Below are 21,586 nucleotides of genomic sequence, written 5' to 3'. Positions count from 1 at the left end.
CTGTCAAACAGCTTCTTGCCCCCCCGTTGCCCCTAACCATTTGGGGTACACCCCATGAGGGAGGATCAGAGCAATACAAACTAATGGTAGCCCCTCAAAAAGTACCTGGAAGCCAAGCCATTGTGTGCACCTCATCGCCTTCACGTTGTGCCCAAGCACCTTTTAATACTGCTCCCCCAAATTTTGACTGCCCCCTCCCAACAGAAATCAGAGAGTATAGGGGGGGTGCAGTAAAAAAGTATTTGCAGTACCCCACAATAAGTCAGGATCCTCCTCCACCTATTCCTCTGCTCTCTGACCCCACCCACTCTGACTAGGCTCCTCCTATACCCCTCCTCTCTGCCTAGGCTCCGCCTATACTCCTCCTCTCTGACCACACCCACTCTGACTAGGCTCCGCCTATACTCCTCCTCTCTGACCCCACCCACTCTGACTTGGCTCCTCCTGAACCCCTCCTCTCTAACCCCACCCACTCTGACTAGGCTCCTCCTATGCTCCTCCTATATGACCCCTCCCACTCTGACTAGGCTCCTCCTATACACCTCCTCTCTGACCCCTCCCACTCTGACTAGGCTCCGCCTATACTCCTCCTCTCTGACCCCACCCACTCTGACTTGGCTCCTCCTGAACCCCTCCTCTCTAACCCCACCCACTCTGACTAGGCTCCTCCTATGCTCCTCCTCTATGACCCCTCCCACTCTGACTAGGCTCCTCCTATACACCTCCTCTCTGACCCCACCCACTCTGACTTGGCTCCTCCTCCACACAACACCTGTTCCCTTTCTTTCACCTCTCTCTGTTCAGGCCACACCTATTTTACTTACCAACCAATCTGCAATCCCTCATTCACTAGGAATGATTCCACTCTTACACAACACACAGACACATTTTACTTACCAATTGGCCATTTAGGCCCACCTCCAACTTACCTCTGCTCTGCCACCATCAGTCACCTGGTGCCGAACCCGGGATTCGAACCCTGGTTGCCTGCATGGAAGGCAGGCACTTACCCACTGGACCACACTGGTTTCCATGTAAGTAGCTTATCAAATTGTCCTTATGTCATGGTCATCCTTTTCATGTGCAATGGAAGCCGCAGGGAAGGACACCAAGGCCTGTATGTTGCTTATAGTAACTACTGCAATCCTCTAGACCACTAAGGAGCTATAGCTCAAAGGTAAGTCTTGTACCTTTGGTGCGGACAGCCCTCACAGGCCAGGGTTCGAATCCTGCCAATGCTGTAGAGGTATCCCAAGGTGGAAATTTTCAAAAAGTGAATGGTTTTTTTTTTGCTAAGATTTTTTTTTACTTGGTAACAGAGGAGAAAAGTGGACACTCTTTTTGGCATGTGTGTCCCAAAATTTCAAATGTTTTCCCTCATGACCTTCTACCAACCTCCCTATTTCTCAAGTAGGTGCAATAGGGACCAGGCCTTATTTTCCTTTATCAATGTCATCATTCTTTGTCCTTTAAGTTTGGTGAATTGCAGAGTGCAATTGTGGTATTGGGGGTTATAACTGAGCACAAGAATGCGAGGAAGGTGCTACACTTATTGTAAAATAGGTTGGATGATGGTGATTTTTCATTTTGGTGTGAGCCACTCGCTCAAATCAGGGGTTTGGTGCCAGTGAGCTTGGATAGAAATAAAGGTCAAGTATGAGCTCTGGCTAATGAAATGATGGGTCAAGTTTAAGGCAAGCTAGAGTCCATTTATTAGGTGCAATAAGAAGCTAGAAAGATTGTTTCCTTTAAGAGACAGACATGGGCAGAGTCAAGCCTTTGCTCTAGTAGGTCTGCATCATCCCTGCTGCAGGATGTGAAGGAATGGACCTCCACAGCAATGCGCTGTGCCGGGCTGGGCTGCGCTGGCCTGGGCTGGGCCTGCCCTGGCACTGTGACTTAATCACCCACCATCTTCCTTTGAGGAACGCTCACGAACGCCCACGAACGCCCTTGTTCTGTATACAGGCTGACAGCAGGCAAATTAGGACCCTGCTAAATGAGGGTGATGTCCCCATGTGCTTCCTTCAAGTGGCAAAATCCTTCGTCTAAGGCAGGTGGGCTTTTTAAAAATTTGGTTGAAGACCATATGTTGGAGGCGGTATCACGGCAAAAGCCTCCGACCGTCTCAGAAGAAAGTGTGCATGGAAGGATATTATTTGCATAGGACAGCCCTCTTCTCAGTCCCATTCTTATGCTGCAGTTGCCATGAAGTGTTACTAGAGGGCAGCAGTATGAACAAAAGAGCACACTGAGGCTTTTCTTCTGCTTGCTGACATGATTCTTGTTCATGGTGGTCTTGCAGGGCCTAAGGAGTGAAGGACTGCTTTGACTGAGGGGATGAGGAATGGCAGGCCTGTATTTGTGGTGAAGGGGGAATATTTGGAAGGTAAACAGCAAGATGAAAACGTCAAAGCATATATGTTTGCTGAGTGATTGAGTCTGTGTGTCACTTGTCTCTTTGAAGGGACATGTGAGAAAGGAACAGCAGCACCATAGACTTCAGATGGGAGAGAGCAAGCAAGGATGAATATATCCCTCAAATCCAAATACTTACAGTACCTCAAAGATGACAAGTGCGATATGATGTTCTGCAATTGTAAGGATTTGCCATGTGTGGTAGATAAATATGCATAGTTAGTGAGGTTTTTCCCAGAATGTGAGTATCGTTAGGCTGGCAAATGTCAGGCACTCCTTTGGGAGTATGAGGCCAAGAACAAATTTGGGAAGTATGCTACAGTCATCTGTAGGATCGAAAGACACTGGGGAATCGTTACAGAGGGAGCCAGGCTTCACAAAATGTGGTAACAGTTGGACAGAAATCTTTAGCAGGGACTTTTGTCTACCCCCAATGTGGGACCAGGACCGCAGTACCTCTGTGTCTCTGAAACATATTTTGACCTCTGGACACCACCATCTCAATACCCCTCAAATGTTCCCCCCTGGTACCCCAGCTTTGGTAGTGCATCAACCAGGTTTCAATCATTTGAGTGACCACAAACACCCTTCCTATGTGCCTTCCATTTACATTCAGTCAGTAACCCAGCTGCTTCGTTCGCTGTTCAATCTCAAGTGACAGTTGGATGCACATTGCAGGGGTATACAGGCATTTACCGTACTGTACAGGCCCTCTCAGTACAGCCAGACTACACTTCTTAAAATCATAAATACATGTTTTGCCCAACAGTAAGGCCAGGCCTTTCCTCTGTAGTTCATGGCCAACGTAAGGAGGAAAACATCAACTGAAGAGCATGCCAAAATTCTCTACAGACACTGCCAATCCTCACACTTTTGCCTATTCGCATGCTGAGGTTATTCACTATGAACCACCAAACCAATTGCAACAGTAGCCTCTCCCTGCCTCATTCGTATGCTCCGATGCCACCTTTATTTAGCAAGTGTTAGTGCTCTCGGATTTTGTAGCGCGATTCGCTATAACCTCTGTTTTCAACAGAAATGTCCTAAAGGTACCTATACCAATCTGCAGGGTGGGGAGGAAGGGGGCTGCTGCTGCTGGCAGTAACATTTTGGGGCACCCCACCTGCAAAAATACAGCCAAATGCTCCTTGTTTTACCTTTCAATAGCATAACTGCAGCATAATCGCATGGTGACCCCAGTTGTTAATAGAAACTGTCAAACAGCTTCTTGCCCCCCCGTTGCCCCTAACCATTTGGGGTACACCCCATGAGGGAGGATCAGAGCAATACAAACTAATGGTAGCCCCTCAAAAAGTACCTGGAAGCCAAGCCATTGTGTGCACCTCATCGCCTTCACGTTGCGCCCAAGCACCTTTTAATACTGCTCCCCCAAATTTTGACTGCCCCCTCCCAACAGAAATATGAGAGTATAGGGGGGTGCAGTACAAAAGTATTTGCAGGACCCCACAATAAGTCAGGATCCTCCTCCACCTATTCCTCTGCTCTCTGACCCCACCCACTCTGACTAGGCTCCTCCTATCTGACCCCTCCCACTCTGACTAGGTTCCTCCTATACCCCTCCTCTCTGCCTAGGCTCCGCATATACTCCTCCTCTCTGACCCCACCCACTCTGACTTGGCTCCTCCTATGCTCCTCCTCTCTGACCCCTCCCACTCTGACTAGGTTCCTCCTATACCCCTCCTCTCTGCCTAGGCTCCGCCTATACTCCTCCTCTCTGACCCCACCCACTCTGACTTGGCTCCTCCTGTATGACCCCTCCCACTCTGACTAGGCTCCTCCTATACCCCTCCTCTCTGACCCCACCCACTCTGACTTGGCTCCTCCTCCTCCTGCACACAACACCTGTTCCCTTTCACCTCTCTCTGTTCAGGCCACACCTATTTTACTTACCAACCAATCTGCAATCCCTCATTCACTAGGCATGATTCCACTCTTACACAACACACAGACACATTTTACTTACCAATTGGCCATTTAGGCCCACCTCCAACTTACCTCTGCTCTGCCACCATCAGTCACCTGGTGCCGAACCCGGGATTCGAACCCTGGTTGCCTGCATGGAAGGCAGGCACTTACCCACTGGACCACACTGGTTTCCATGTAAGTAGCTTATCAAATTGTCCTTATGTCATGGTCATCCTTTTCATGTGCAATGGAAGCCGCAGGGAAGGACACCAAGGCCTGTATGTTGCTTATAGTTACTACTGCAATCCTCTAGACCACTAAGGAGCTATAGCTCAAAGGTAAGTCTTGTACCTTTGGTGCGGACAGCCCTCTCAGGCCAGGGTTCGAATCCTGCCAATGCTGTAAGGTATCCCAAGGTGGAAATTTTCAAAAAGTGAATGTTTTTTTTTTTGCTAAGATTTTTTTTTACTTGGTAACAGAGGAGAAAAGTGGACACTCTTTTTGGCATGTGTGTCCCAAAATTTCAAATGTTTTCCCTCATGACCTTCTACCAACCTCCCTATTTCTCAAGTAGGTGCAATAGGGACAAGGCCTTATTTTCCTTTATCAATGTCATCATTCTTTGTCCTTTAAGTTTGGTGAATTGCAGAGTGCAATTGTGGTATTGGGGGTTATAACTGAGCACAAGAATGCGAGGAAGGTGCTACACTTATTGTAAAATAGGTTGGATGATGGTGATTTTTCATTTTGGTGTGAGCCACTCGCTCGAATCAGGGGTTTGGTGCCAGTGAGCTTGGATAGAAATAAAGGTCAAGTATGAGCTCTGGCTAATGAAATGATGGGTCAAGTTTAAGGCAAGCTAGAGTCCATTTATTAGGTGCAATAAGAAGCTAGAAAGATTGTTTCCTTTAAGAGACAGACATGGGCAGAGTCAAGCCTTTGCTCTAGTAGGTCTGCATCATCCCTGCTGCAGGATGTGAAGGAATGGACCTCCACAGCAATGCGCTGTGCCGGGCTGGGCTGCGCTGGCCTGGGCTGGGCCTGCCCTGGCACTGTGACTTAATCACCCACCTCCTTCCTTTGAGGAACGCTCACGAACGCCCACGAACGCCCTTGTTCTGTATACAGGCTGACAGCAGGCAATTTAGGACCCTGCTAAATGAGGGTGATGTCCCCATGTGCTTCCTTCAAGTGGCAAAATCCTTCGTCTAAGGCAGGTGGGCTTTTTAAAAATTTGGTTGAAGACCATATGTTGGAGGCGGTATCACGGCAAAAGCCTCCGACCGTCTCAGAAGAAAGTGTGCATGGAAGGATATTATTTGCATAGGACAGCCCTCTTCTCAGTCCCATTCTTATGCTGCAGTTGCCATGAAGTGTTACTAGAGGGCAGCAGTATGAACAAAAGAGCACACTGAGGCTTTTCTTCTGCTTGCTGACATGATTCTTGTTCATGGTGGTCTTGCAGGGCCTAAGGAGTGAAGGACTGCTTTGACTGAGGGGATGAGGAATGGCAGGCCTGTATTTGTGGTGAAGGGGGAATATTTGGAAGGTAAACAGCAAGATGAAAACGTCAAAGCATATATGTTTGCTGAGTGATTGAGTCTGTGTGTCACTTGTCTCTTTGAAGGGACATGTGAGAAAGGAACAGCGGCACCATAGACTTCAGATGGGAGAGAGCAAGCAAGGATGAATATTTCCCTCAAATCCAAATACTTACAGTACTTCAAAGATGACAAGTGCGATATGATGTTCTGCAATTGTAAGGATTTGCCATGTGTGGTAGATAAATATGCATAGTTAGTGAGGTTTTTCCCAGAATGTGAGTATCGTTAGGCTGGCAAATGTCAGGCACTCCTTTGGGAGTATGAGGCCAAGAACAAATTTGGGAAGTTTGCTACAGTCATCTCTAGGATCGAAAGACACTGGGGAATCGTTACAGAGGGAGCCAGGCTTCACAAAATGTGGTAACAGTTGGACAGAAATCTTTAGCAGGGACTTTTGTCTACCCCCAATGTGGGACCAGGACCGCAGTACCTCTGTGTCTCTGAAACATATTTTGACCTCTGGACACCACCATCTCAATACCCCTCAAATGTTCCCCCCTGGTACCCCAGCTTTGGTAGTGCATCAACCAGGTTTCAATCATTTGAGTGACCACAAACACCCTTCCTATGTGCCTTCCATTTACATTCAGTCAGTAACCCAGCTGCTTCGTTCGCTGTTCAATCTCAAGTGACAGTTGGATGCACATTGCAGGGGTATACAGGCATTTACCGTACTGTACAGGCCCTCTCAGTACAGCCAAACTACACTTCTTAAAATCATAAATACATGTTTTGCCCAACAGTAAGGCCAGGCCTTTCCTCTGTAGTTCATGGCCAACGTAAGGAGGAAAACATCAACTGAAGAGCATGCCAAAATTCTCTACAGACACTGCCAATCCTCACACTTTTGCCTATTCGCATGCTGAGGTTATTCACTATGAACCACCAAACCAATTGCAACAGTAGCCTCTCCCTGCCTCATTCGTATGCTCCGATGCCACCTTTATTTAGCAAGTGTTAGTGCTCTCGGATTTTGTAGCGCGATTCGCTATAACCTCTGTTTTCAACAGAAATGTCCTAAAGGTACCTATACCAATCTGCAGGGTGGGGAGGAAGGGGGCTGCTGCTGCTGGCAGTAACATTTTGGGGCACCCCACCTGCAAAAATACAGCCAAATGCTCCTTGTTTTACCTTTCAATAGCATAACTGCAGCATAATCGCATGGTGACCCCAGTTGTTAATAGAAACTGTCAAACAGCTTCTTGCCCCCCGTTGCCCCTAACCATTTGGGGTACACCCCATGAGGGAGGATCAGAGCAATACAAACTAATGGTAGCCCCTCAAAAAGTACCTGGAAGCCAAGCCATTGTGTGCACCTCATCGCCTTCACGTTGCGCCCAAGCACCTTTTAATACTGCTCCCCCAAATTTTGACTGCCCCCTCCCAACAGAAATCAGAGAGTATAGGGGGGTGCAGTAAAAAAGTATTTGCAGTACCCCACAATAAGTCAGGATCCTCCTCCACCTATTCCTCTGCTCTCTGACCCCACCCACTCTGACTAGGCTCCTCCTATACCCCTCCTCTCTGCCTAGGCTCCGCATATACTCCTCCTCTCTGACCCCACCCACTCTGACTTGGCTCCTCCTGAACCCCTCCTCTCTGACCCCTCCCACTCTGACTAGGTTCCTCCTATACCCCTCCTCTCTGCCTAGGCTCCGCCTATACTCCTCCTCTCTGACCCCACCCACTCTGACTTGGCTCCTCCTGTGCTCCTCCTCTATGACCCCTCCCACTCTGACTAGGCTCCTCCTATACCCCTCCTCTCTGACCCCACCCACTCTGACTTGGCTCCTCCTCCTCCTGCACACAACACCTGTTCCCTTTCTTTCACCTCTCTCTGTTCAGGCCACACCTATTTTACTTACCAACCAATCTGCAATCCCTCATTCACTAGGCATGATTCCACTCTTACACAACACACAGACACATTTTACTTACCAATTGGCCATTTAGGCCCACCTCCAACTTACCTCTGCTCTGCCACCATCAGTCACCTGGTGCCGATCCCGGGATTCGAACCCTGGTTGCCTGCATGGAAGGCAGGCACTTACCCACTGGACCACACTGGTTTCCTTGTAGGTAGCTTATCAAATTGTCCTTATGTCATGGTCATCCTTTTCATGTGCAATGGAAGCCGCAGGGAAGGACACCAAGGCCTGTATGTTGCTTATAGTTACTACTGCAATCCTCTACACCACTGAGGAGCTATAGCTCAAAGGTAAGTCTTGTACCTTTGGTGCGGACAGCCCTCACAGGCCAGGGTTCGAATCCTGCCAATGCTGTAGAGGTATCCCAAGGTGGAAATTTTCAAAAAGTGAATGGTTTTTTTTTTGCTAAGATTTTTTTTTACTTGGTAACAGAGGAGAAAAGTGGACACTCTTTTTGGCATGTGTGTCCCAAAATTTCAAATGTTTTCCCTCATGACCTTCTACCAACCTCCCTATTTCTCAAGTAGGTGCAATAGGGACAAGGCCTTATTTTCCTTTATCAATGTCATCATTCTTTGTCCTTTAAGTTTGGTGAATTGCAGAGTGCAATTGTGGTATTGGGGGTTATAACTGAGCACAAGAATGCGAGGAAGGTGCTACACTTATTGTAAAATAGGTTGGATGATGGTGATTTTTCATTTTGGTGTGAGCCACTCGCTCGAATCAGGGGTTTGGTGCCAGTGAGCTTGGATAGAAATAAAGGTCAAGTATGAGCTCTGGCTAATGAAATGATGGGTCAAGTTTAAGGCAAGCTAGAGTCCATTTATTAGGTGCAATAAGAAGCTAGAAAGATTGTTTCCTTTAAGAGACAGACATGGGCAGAGTCAAGCCTTCTGCTCTAGTAGGTCTGCATCATCCCTGCTGCAGGATGTGAAGGAATGGACCTCCACAGCAATGCGCTGTGCCGGGCTGGGCTGCGCTGGCCTGGGCTGGGCCTGCCCTGGCACTGTGACTTAATCACCCACCTCCTTCCTTTGAGGAACGCTCACGAACGCCCACGAACGCCCTTGTTCTGTATACAGGCTGACAGCAGGCAATTTAGGACCCTGCTAAATGAGGGTGATGTCTCCATGTGCTTCCTTCAAGTGGCAAAATCCTTCGTCTAAGGCAGGTGGGCTTTTTAAAAATTTGGTTGAAGACCATATGTTGGAGGCGGTATCACGGCAAAAGCCTCCGACCGTCTCAGAAGAAAGTGTGCATGGAAGGATATTATTTGCATAGGACAGCCCTCTTCTCAGTCCCATTCTTATGCTGCAGTTGCCATGAAGTGTTACTAGAGGGCAGCAGTATGAACAAAAGAGCACACTGAGGCTTTTCTTCTGCTTGCTGACATGATTCTTGTTCATGGTGGTCTTGCAGGGCCTAAGGAGTGAAGGACTGCTTTGACTGAGGGGATGAGGAATGGCAGGCCTGTATTTGTGGTGAAGGGGGAATATTTGGAAGGTAAACAGCAAGATGAAAACGTCAAAGCATATATGTTTGCTGAGTGATTGAGTCTGTGTGTCACTTGTCTCTTTGAAGGGACATGTGAGAAAGGAACAGCGGCACCATAGACTTCAGATGGGAGAGAGCAAGCAAGGATGAATATTTCCCTCAAATCCAAATACTTACAGTACCTCAAAGATGACAAGTGCGATATGATGTTCTGTAATTGTAAGGATTTGCCATATGTGGTAGATAAATATGCATAGTTAGTGAGGTTTTTCCCAGAATGTGAGTATCGTTAGGCTGGCAAATGTCAGGCACTCCTTTGGGAGTATGAGGCCAAGAACAAATTTGGGAAGTTTGCTACAGTCATCTCTAGGATCGAAAGACACTGGGGAATCGTTACAGAGGGAGCCAGGCTTCACAAAATGTGGTAACAGTTGGACAGAAATCTTTAGCAGGGACTTTTGTCTACCCCCAATGTGGGACCAGGACCGCAGTACCTCTGTGTCTCTGAAACATATTTTGACCTCTGGACACCACCATCTCAATACCCCTCAAATGTTCCCCCCTGGTACCCCTGCTTTGGTAGTGCATCAACCAGGTTTCAATCATTTGAGTGACCACAAACACCCTTCCTATATGCCTTCCATTTACATTCAGTCAGTAACCCAGCTGCTTCGTTCGCTGTTCAATCTCAAGTGACAGTTGGATGCACATTGCAGGGGTATACAGGCATTTACCGTACTGTACAGGCCCTCTCAGTACAGCCAAACTACACTTCTTAAAATCATAAATACATGTTTTGCCCAACAGTAAGGCCAGGCCTTTCCTCTGTAGTTCATGGCCAACGTAAGGAGGAAAACATCAACTGAAGAGCATGCCAAAATTCTCTACAGACACTGCCAATCCTCACACTTTTGCCTATTCGCATGCTGAGGTTATTCACTATGAACCACCAAACCAATTGCAACAGTAGCCTCTCCCTGCCTCATTCGTATGCTCCGATGCCACCTTTATTTAGCAAGTGTTAGTGCTCTCGGATTTTGTAGCGCGATTCGCTATAACCTCTGTTTTCAACAGAAATGTCCTAAAGGTACCTATACCAATCTGCAGGGTGGGGAGGAAGGGGGCTGCTGCTGCTGGCAGTAACATTTTGGGGCACCCCACCTGCAAAAATACAGCCAAATGCTCCTTGTTTTACCTTTCAATAGCATAACTGCAGCATAATCGCATGGTGACCCCAGTTGTTAATAGAAACTGTCAAACAGCTTCTTGCCCCCCCGTTGCCACTAACCATTTGGGGTACACCCCATGAGGGAGGATCAGAGCAATACAAACTAATGGTAGCCCCTCAAAAAGTACCTGGAAGCCAAGCCATTGTGTGCACCTCATCGCCTTCACGTTGCGCCCAAGCACCTTTTAATACTGCTCCCCCAAATTTTGACTGCCCCCTCCCAACAGAAATCAGAGAGTATAGGGGGGTGCAGTAAAAAAGTATTTGCAGTACCCCACAATAAGTCAGGATCCTCCTCCACCTATTCCTCTGCTCTCTGACCCCACCCACTCTGACTAGGCTCCTCCTATACCCCTCCTCTCTGCCTAGGCTCCGCATATACTCCTCCTCTCTGACCCCACCCACTCTGACTTGGCTCCTCCTATGCTCCTCCTCTCTGACCCCTCCCACTCTGACTAGGTTCCTCCTATACCCCTCCTCTCTGCCTAGGCTCCGCCTATACTCCTCCTCTCTGACCCCACCCACTCTGACTTGGCTCCTCCTGTGCTCCTCCTCTATGACCCCTCCCACTCTGACTAGGCTCCTCCTATACCCCTCCTCTCTGACCCCACCCACTCTGACTTGGCTCCTCCTCCTCCTACACACAACACCTGTTCCCTTTCTTTCACCTCTCTCTGTTCAGGCCACACCTATTTTACTTACCAACCAATCTGCAATCCCTCATTCACTAGGCATGATTCCACTCTTACACAACACACAGACACATTTTACTTACCAATTGGCCATTTAGGCCCACCTCCAACTTACCTCTGCTCTGCCACCATCAGTCACCTGGTGCCGAACCCGGGATTCGAACCCTGGTTGCCTGCATGGAAGGCAGGCACTTACCCACTGGACCACACTGGTTTCCTTGTAAGTAGCTTATCAAATTGTCCTTATGTCATGGTCATCCTTTTCATGTGCAATGGAAGCCGCAGAGAAGGACACCAAGGCCTGTATGTTGCTTATAGTTACTACTGCAATCCTCTAGACCACTAAGGAGCTATAGCTCAAAGGTAAGTCTTGTACCTTTGGTGCGGACAGCCCTCACAGGCCAGGGTTCGAATCCTGCCAATGCTGTAGAGGTATCCCAAGGTGGACATTTTCAAAAAGTGAATGGTTTTTTTTTTGCTAAGATTTTTTTTTACTTGGTAACAGAGGAGAAAAGTGGACACTCTTTTTGGCATGTGTGTCCCAAAATTTCAAATGTTTTCCCTCATGACCTTCTACCAACCTCCCTATTTCTCAAGTAGGTGCAATAGGGACAAGGCCTTATTTTCCTTTATCAATGTCATCATTCTTTGTCCTTTAAGTTTGGTGAATTGCAGAGTGCAATTGTGGTATTGGGGGTTATAACTGAGCACAAGAATGCGAGGAAGGTGCTACACTTATTGTAAAATAGGTTGGATGATGGTGATTTTTCATTTTGGTGTGAGCCACTCGCTCGAATCAGGGGTTTGGTGCCAGTGAGCTTGGATAGAAATAAAGGTCAAGTATGAGCTCTGGCTAATGAAATGATGGGTCAAGTTTAAGGCAAGCTAGAGTCCATTTATTAGGTGCAATAAGAAGCTAGAAAGATTGTTTCCTTTAAGAGACAGACATGGGCAGAGTCAAGCCTTTGCTCTAGTAGGTCTGCATCATCCCTGCTGCAGGATGTGAAGGAATGGACCTCCACAGCAATGCGCTGTGCCGGGCTGGGCTGCGCTGGCCTGGGCTGGGCCTGCCCTGGCACTGTGACTTAATCACCCACCTCCTTCCTTTGAGGAACGCTCACGAACGCCCACGAACGCCCTTGTTCTGTATACAGGCTGACAGCAGGCAATTTAGGACCCTGCTAAATGAGGGTGATGTCCCCATGTGCTTCCTTCAAGTGGCAAAATCCTTCGTCTAAGGCAGGTGGGCTTTTTAAAAATTTGGTTGAAGACCATATGTTGGAGGCGGTATCACGGCAAAAGCCTCCGACCGTCTCAGAAGAAAGTGTGCATGGAAGGATATTATTTGCATAGGACAGCCCTCTTCTCAGTCCCATTCTTATGCTGCAGTTGCCATGAAGTGTTACTAGAGGGCAGCAGTATGAACAAAAGAGCACACTGAGGCTTTTCTTCTGCTTGCTGACATGATTCTTGTTCATGGTGGTCTTGCAGGGCCTAAGGAGTGAAGGACTGCTTTGACTGAGGGGATGAGGAATGGCAGGCCTGTATTTGTGGTGAAGGGGGAATATTTGGAAGGTAAACAGCAAGATGAAAACGTCAAAGCATATATGTTTGCTGAGTGATTGAGTCTGTGTGTCACTTGTCTCTTTGAAGGGACATGTGAGAAAGGAACAGCGGCACCATAGACTTCAGATGGGAGAGAGCAAGCAAGGATGAATATTTCCCTCAAATCCAAATACTTACAGTACCTCAAAGATGACAAGTGCGATATGATGTTCTGCAATTGTAAGGATTTGCCATATGTGGTAGATAAATATGCATAGTTAGTGAGGTTTTTCCCAGAATGTGAGTATCGTTAGGCTGGCAAATGTCAGGCACTCCTTTGGGAGTATGAGGCCAAGAACAAATTTGGGAAGTTTGCTACAGTCATCTCTAGGATCGAAAGACACTGGGGAATCGTTACAGAGGGAGCCAGGCTTCACAAAATGTGGTAACAGTTGGACAGAAATCTTTAGCAGGGACTTTTGTCTACCCCCAATGTGGGACCAGGACCGCAGTACCTCTGTGTCTCTGAAACATATTTTGACCTCTGGACACCACCATCTCAATACCCCTCAAATGTTCCCCCCTGGTACCCCAGCTTTGGTAGTGCATCAACCAGGTTTCAATCATTTGAGTGACCACAAACACCCTTCCTATATGCCTTCCATTTACATTCAGTCAGTAACCCAGCTGCTTCGTTCGCTGTTCAATCTCAAGTGACAGTTGGATGCACATTGCAGGGGTATACAGGCATTTACCGTACTGTACAGGCCCTCTCAGTACAGCCAAACTACACTTCTTAAAATCATAAATACATGTTTTGCCCAACAGTAAGGCCAGGCCTTTCCTCTGTAGTTCATGGCCAACGTAAGGAGGAAAACATCAACTGAAGAGCATGCCAAAATTCTCTACAGACACTGCCAATCCTCACACTTTTGCCTATTCGCATGCTGAGGTTATTCACTATGAACCACCAAACCAATTGCAACAGTAGCCTCTCCCTGCCTCATTCGTATGCTCCGATGCCACCTTTATTTAGCAAGTGTTAGTGCTCTCGGATTTTGTAGCGCGATTCGCTATAACCTCTGTTTTCAACAGAAATGTCCTAAAGGTACCTATACCAATCTGCAGGGTGGGGAGGAAGGGGGCTGCTGCTGCTGGCAGTAACATTTTGGGGCACCCCACCTGCAAAAATACAGCCAAATGCTCCTTGTTTTACCTTTCAATAGCATAACTGCAGCATAATCGCATGGTGACCCCAGTTGTTAATAGAAACTGTCAAACAGCTTCTTGCCCCCCCGTTGCCCCTAACCATTTGGGGTACACCCCATGAGGGAGGATCAGAGCAATACAAACTAATGGTAGCCCCTCAAAAAGTACCTGGAAGCCAAGCCATTGTGTGCACCTCATCGCCTTCACGTTGCGCCCAAGCACCTTTTAATACTGCTCCCCCAAATTTTGACTGCCCCCTCCCAACAGAAATCAGAGAGTATAGGGGGGTGCAGTAAAAAAGTATTTGCAGTACCCCACAATAAGTCAGGATCCTCCTCCACCTATTCCTCTGCTCTCTGACCCCACCCACTCTGACTAGGCTCCTCCTATACCCCTCCTCTCTGCCTAGGCTCCGCATATACTCCTCCTCTCTGACCCCTCCCACTCTGACTAGGTTCCTCCTATACCCCTCCTCTCTGCCTAGGCTCCGCCTATACTCCTCCTCTCTGACCCCACCCACTCTGACTTGGCTCCTCCTGAACCCCTCCTCTCTAACCCCACCCACTCTGACTAGGCTCCTCCTATGCTCCTCCTCTATGACCCCTCCCACTCTGACTAGGCTCCCCCTATACCCCTCCTCTCTGACCCCACCCACTCTGACTTGGCTCCTCCTCCTCCTGCACACAACACCTGTTCCCTTTCTTTCACCTCTCTCTGTTCAGGCCACACCTATTTTACTTACCAACCAATCTGCAATCCCTCATTCACTAGGCATGATTCCACTCTTACACAACACACAGACACATTTTACTTACCAATTGGCCATTTAGGCCCACCTCCAACTTACCTCTGCTCTGCCACCATCAGTCACCTGGTGCTGAACCCGGGATTCGAACCCTGGTTGCCTGCATGGAAGGCAGGCACTTACCCACTGGACCACACTGGTTTCCTTGTAAGTAGCTTATCAAATTGTCCTTATGTCATGGTCATCCTTTTCATGTGCAATGGAAGCCGCAGGGAAGGACACCAAGGCCTGTATGTTGCTTATAGTTACTACTGCAATCCTCTACACCACTGAGGAGCTATAGCTCAAAGGTAAGTCTTGTACCTTTGGTGCGGACAGCCCTCACAGGCCAGGGTTCGAATCCTGCCAATGCTGTAGAGGTATCCCAAGGTCGAAATTTTCAAAAAGTGAATGGTTTTTTTTTTGCTAAGATTTTTTTTTACTTGGTAACAGAGTAGAAAAGTGGACACTCTTTTTGGCATGTGTGTCCCAAAATTTCAAATGTTTTCCCTCATGACCTTCTACCAACCTCCCTATTTCTCAAGTAGGTGCAATAGGGACAAGGCCTTATTTTCCTTTATCAATGTCATCATTCTTTGTCCTTTAAGTTTGGTGAATTGCAGAGTGCAATTGTGGTATTGGGGGTTATAACTGAGCACAAGAATGCGAGGAAGGTGCTACACTTATTGTAAAATAGGTTGGATGATGGTGATTTTTCATTTTGGTGTGAGCCACTCGCTCGAATCAGGGGTTTGGTGCCAGTGAGCTTGGATAGAAATAAAGGTCAAGTATGAGCTCTGGCTAATGAAATGATGGGTCAAGTTTAAGGCAAGCTAGAGTCCATTTATTAGGTGCAATAAGAAGCTAGAAAGATTGTTTCCTTTAAGAGACAGACATGGGCAGAGTCAAGCCTTTGCTCTAGTAGGTCTGCATCATCCCTGCTGCAGGATGTGAAGGAATGGACCTCCACAGCAATGCGCTGTGCCGGGCTGGGCTGCGCTGGCCTGGGCTGGGCCTGCCCTGGCACTGTGACTTAATCACCCACCTCCTTCCTTTGAGGAACGCTCACGAATGCCCACGAACGCCCTTGTTCTGTATACAGGCTGACAGCAGGCAATTTAGGACCCTGCTAAATGAGGGTGATGTCCCCATGTGCTTCCTTCAAGTGGCAAAATCCTTCGTCTAAGGCAGGTGGGCTTTTTAAAAATTTGGTTGAAGACCATATGTTGGAGGCGGTATCACGGCAAAAGCCTCCGACCGTCTCAGAAGAAAGTGTGCATGGAAGGATATTATTTGCATAGGACAGCCCTCTTCTCAGTCCCATTCTTATGCTGCAGTTGCCATGAAGTGTTACTAGAGGGCAGCAGTATGAACAAAAGAGCACACTGAGGCTTTTCTTCTGCTTGCTGACATGATTCTTGTTCATGGTGGTCTTGCAGGGCCTAAGGAGTGAAGGACTGCTTTGACTGAGGGGATGAGGAATGGCAGGCCTGTATTTGTGGTGAAGGGGGAATATTTGGAAGGTAAACAGCAAGATGAAAACGTCAAAGCATATATGTTTGCTGAGTGATTGAGTCTGTGTGTCACTTGTCTCTTTGAAGGGACATGTGAGAAAGGAACAGCGGCACCATAGACTTCAGATGGGAGAGAGCAAGCAAGGATGAATATTTCCCTCAAATCCAAATACTTACAGTACTTCAAAGATGACAAGTGCGATATGATGTTCTGCAATTGTAAGGATTTGCCATGTGTGGTAGATAAATATGCATAGTTAGTGAGGTTTTTCCCAGAATGTGAGTATCGTTAGGCTGGCAAATGTCAGGCACTCCTTTGGGAGTATGAGGCCAAGAACAAATTTGGGAAGTTTGCTACAGTCATCTCTAGGATCGAAAGACACTGGGGAATCGTTACAGAGGGAGCCAGGCTTCACAAAATGTGGTAACAGTTGGACAGAAATCTTTAGCAGGGACTTTTGTCTACCCCCAATGTGGGACCAGGACCGCAGTACCTCTGTGTCTCTGAAACATATTTTGACCTCTGGACACCACCATCTCAATACCCCTCAAATGTTCCCCCCTGGTACCCCAGCTTTGGTAGTGCATCAACCAGGTTTCAATCATTTGAGTGACCACAAACACCCTTCCTATGTGCCTTCCATTTACATTCAGTCAGTAACCCAGCTGCTTCGTTCGCTGTTCAATCTCAAGTGACAGTTGGATGCACATTGCAGGGGTATACAGGCATTTACCGTACTGTACAGGCCCTCTCAGTACAGCCAAACTACACTTCTTAAAATCATAAATACATGTTTTGCCCAACAGTAAGGCCAGGCCTTTCCTCTGTAGTTCATGGCCAACGTAAGGAGGAAAACATCAACTGAAGAGCATGCCAAAATTCTCTACAGACACTGCCAATCCTCACACTTTTGCCTATTCGCATGCTGAGGTTATTCACTATGAACCACCAAACCAATTGCAACAGTAGCCTCTCCCTGCCTCATTCGTATGCTCCGATGCCACCTTTATTTAGCAAGTGTTAGTGCTCTCGGATTTTGTAGCGCGATTCGCTATAACCTCTGTTTTCAACAGAAATGTCCTAAAGGTACCTATACCAATCTGCAGGGTGGGGAGGAAGGGGGCTGCTGCTGCTGGCAGTAACATTTTGGGGCACCCCACCTGCAAAAATACAGCCAAATGCTCCTTGTTTTACCTTTCAATAGCATAACTGCAGCATAATCGCATGGTGACCCCAGTTGTTAATAGAAACTGTCAAACAGCTTCTTGCCCCCCCGTTGCCCCTAACCATTTGGGGTACACCCCATGAGGGAGGATCAGAGCAATACAAACTAATGGTAGCCCCTCAAAAAGTACCTGGAAGCCAAGCCATTGTGTGCACCTCATCGCCTTCACGTTGCGCCCAAGCACCTTTTAATACTGCTCCCCCAAATTTTGACTGCCCCCTCCCAACAGAAATCAGAGAGTATAGGGGGGTGCAGTAAAAAAGTATTTGCAGTACCCCACAATAAGTCAGGATCCTCCTCCACCTATTCCTCTGCTCTCTGACCCCACCCACTCTGACTAGGCTCCTCCTATACCCCTCCTCTCTGCCTAGGCTCCGCATATACTCCTCCTCTCTGACCCCACCCACTCTGACTTGGCTCCTCCTATGCTCCTCCTCTCTGACCCCTCCCACTCTGACTAGGTTCCTCCTATACCCCTCCTCTCTGCCTAGGCTCCGCCTATACTCCTCCTCTCTGACCCCACCCACTCTGACTTGGCTCCTCCTGAACCCCTCCTCTCTAACCCCACCCACTCTGACTAGGCTCCTCCTATGCTCCTCCTCTATGACCCCTCCCACTCTGACTAGGCTCCCCCTATACCCCTCCTCTCTGACCCCACCCACTCTGACTTGGCTCCTCCTCCTCCTGCACACAACACCTGTTCCCTTTCTTTCACCTCTCTCTGTTCAGGCCACACCTATTTTACTTACCAACCAATCTGCAATCCCTCATTCACTAGGCATGATTCCACTCTTACACAACACACAGACACATTTTACTTACCAATTGGCCATTTAGGCCCACCTCCAACTTACCTCTGCTCTGCCACCATCAGTCACCTGGTGCCGAACCCGGGATTCGAACCCTGGTTGCCTGCATGGAAGGCAGGCACTTACCCACTGGACCACACTGGTTTCCTTGTAAGTAGCTTATCAAATTGTCCTTATGTCATGGTCATCCTTTTCATGTGCAATGGAAGCCGCAGGGAAGGACACCAAGGCCTGTATGTTGCTTATAGTTACTACTGCAATCCTCTAGACCACTAAGGAGCTATAGCTCAAAGGTAAGTCTTGTACCTTTGGTGCGGACAGCCCTCACAGGCCAGGGTTCGAATCCTGCCAATGCTGTAGAGGTATCCCAAGGTGGAAATTTTCAAAAAGTGAATGGTTTTTTTTTTGCTAAGATTTTTTTTTACTTGGTAACAGAGGAGAAAAGTGGACACTCTTTTTGGCATGTGTGTCCCAAAATTTCAAATGTTTTCCCTCATGACCTTCTACCAACCTCCCTATTTCTCAAGTAGGTGCAATAGGGACAAGGCCTTATTTTCCTTTATCAATGTCATCATTCTTTGTCCTTTAAGTTTGGTGAATTGCAGAGTGCAATTGTGGTATTGGGGGTTATAACTGAGCACAAGAATGCGAGGAAGGTGCTACACTTATTGTAAAATAGGTTGGATGATGGTGATTTTTCATTTTGGTGTGAGCCACTCGCTCGAATCAGGGGTTTGGTGCCACTGAGCTTGGATAGAAATAAAGGTCAAGTATGAGCTCTGGCTAATGAAATGATGGGTCAAGTTTAAGGCAAGCTAGAGTCCATTTATTAGGTGCAATAAGAAGCTAGAAAGATTGTTTCCTTTAAGAGACAGACAAGGGCAGAGTCAAGCCTTTGCTCTAGTAGGTCTGCATCATCCCTGCTGCAGGATGTGAAGGAATGGACCTCCACAGCAATGCGCTGTGCCGGGCTGGGCTGCGCTGGCCTGGGCTGGGCCTGCCCTGGCACTGTGAATTAATCACCCACCTCCTTCCTTTGAGGAACGCTCACGAACGCCCACGAACGCCCTTGTTCTGTATACAGGCTGACAGCAGGCAATTTAGGACCCTGCTAAATGAGGGTGATGTCCCCATGTGCTTCCTTCAAGTGGCAAAATCCTTCGTCTAAGGCAGGTGGGCTTTTTAAAAATTTGGTTGAAGACCATATGTTGGAGGCGGTATCACGGCAAAAGCCTCCGACCGTCTCAGAAGAAAGTGTGCATGGAAGGATATTATTTGCATAGGACAGCCCTCTTCTCAGTCCCATTCTTATGCTGCAGTTGCCATGAAGTGTTACTAGAGGGCAGCAGTATGAACAAAAGAGCACACTGAGGCTTTTCTTCTGCTTGCTGACATGATTCTTGTTCATGGTGGTCTTGCAGGGCCTAAGGAGTGAAGGACTGCTTTGACTGAGGGGATGAGGAATGGCAGGCCTGTATTTGTGGTGAAGGGGGAATATTTGGAAGGTAAACAGCAAGATGAAAACGTCAAAGCATATATGTTTGCTGAGTGATTGAGTCTGTGTGTCACTTGTCTCTTTGAAGGGACATGTGAGAAAGGAACAGCGGCACCATAGACTTCAGATGGGAGAGAGCAAGCAAGGATGAATATTTCCCTCAAATCCAAATACTTACAGTACCTCAAAGATGACAAGTGCGATATGATGTTCTGCAATTGTAAGGATTTGCCATGTGTGGTAGATAAATATGCATAGTTAGTGAGGTTTTTCCCAGAATGTGAGTATCGTTAGGCTGGCAAATGTCAGGCACTCCTTTGGGAGTATGAGGCCAAGAACAAATTTGGGAAGTTTGCTACAGTCATCTCTAGGATCGAAAGACACTGGGGAATCGTTACAGAGGGAGCCAGGCTTCACAAAATGTGGTAACAGTTGGACAGAAATCTTTAGCAGGGACTTTTGTCTACCCCCAATGTGGGACCAGGACCGCAGTACCTCTGTGTCTCTGAAACATATTTTGACCTCTGGACACCACCATCTCAATACCCCTCAAATGTTCCCCCCTGGTACCCCAGCTTTGGTAGTGCATCAACCAGGTTTCAATCATTTGAGTGACCACAAACACCCTTCCTATATGCCTTCCATTTACATTCAGTCAGTAACCCAGCTGCTTCGTTCGCTGTTCAATCTCAAGTGACAGTTGGATGCACATTGCAGGGGTATACAGGCATTTACCGTACTGTACAGGCCCTCTCAGTACAGCCAAACTACACTTCTTAAAATCATAAATACATGTTTTGCCCAACAGTAAGGCCAGGCCTTTCCTCTGTAGTTCATGGCCAACGTAAGGAGGAAAACATCAACTGAAGAGCATGCCAAAATTCTCTACAGACACTGCCAATCCTCACACTTTTGCCTATTCGCATGCTGAGGTTATTCACTATGAACCACCAAACCAATTGCAACAGTAGCCTCTCCCTGCCTCATTCGTATGCTCCGATGCCACCTTTATTTAGCAAGTGTTAGTGCTCTCGGATTTTGTAGCGCGATTCGCTATAACCTCTGTTTTCAACAGAAATGTCCTAAAGGTACCTATACCAATCTGCAGGGTGGGGAGGAAGGGGGCTGCTGCTGCTGGCAGTAACATTTTGGGGCACCCCACCTGCAAAAATACAGCCAAATGCTCCTTGTTTTACCTTTCAATAGCATAACTGCAGCATAATCGCATGGTGACCCCAGTTGTTAATAGAAACTGTCAAACAGCTTCTTGCCCCCCCGTTGCCCCTAACCATTTGGGGTACACCCCATGAGGGAGGATCAGAGCAATACAAACTAATGGTAGCCCCTCAAAAAGTACCTGGAAGCCAAGCCATTGTGTGCACCTCATCGCCTTCACGTTGCGCCCAAGCACCTTTTAATACTGCTCCCCCAAATTTTGACTGCCCCCTCCCAACAGAAATATGAGAGTATAGGGGGGTGCAGTACAAAAGTATTTGCAGGACCCCACAATAAGTCAGGATCCTCCTCCACCTATTCCTCTGCTCTCTGACCCCACCCACTCTGACTAGGCTCCTCCTATGCTCCTCCTCTCTGACCCCTCCCACTCTGACTAGGTTCCTCCTATACCCCTCCTCTCTGCCTAGGCTCCGCATATACTCCTCCTCTCTGACCCCACCCACTCTGACTTGGCTCCTCCTATGCTCCTCCTCTCTGA

This window comes from Lissotriton vulgaris, chromosome 1_1 (genome assembly GCF_964263255.1).
Source record: "Lissotriton vulgaris chromosome 1_1, aLisVul1.2, whole genome shotgun sequence".
NCBI classification, from domain to species: Eukaryota; Metazoa; Chordata; class Amphibia; order Caudata; family Salamandridae; genus Lissotriton; species Lissotriton vulgaris.
This window is presented reverse-complemented; position numbering follows the sequence as displayed.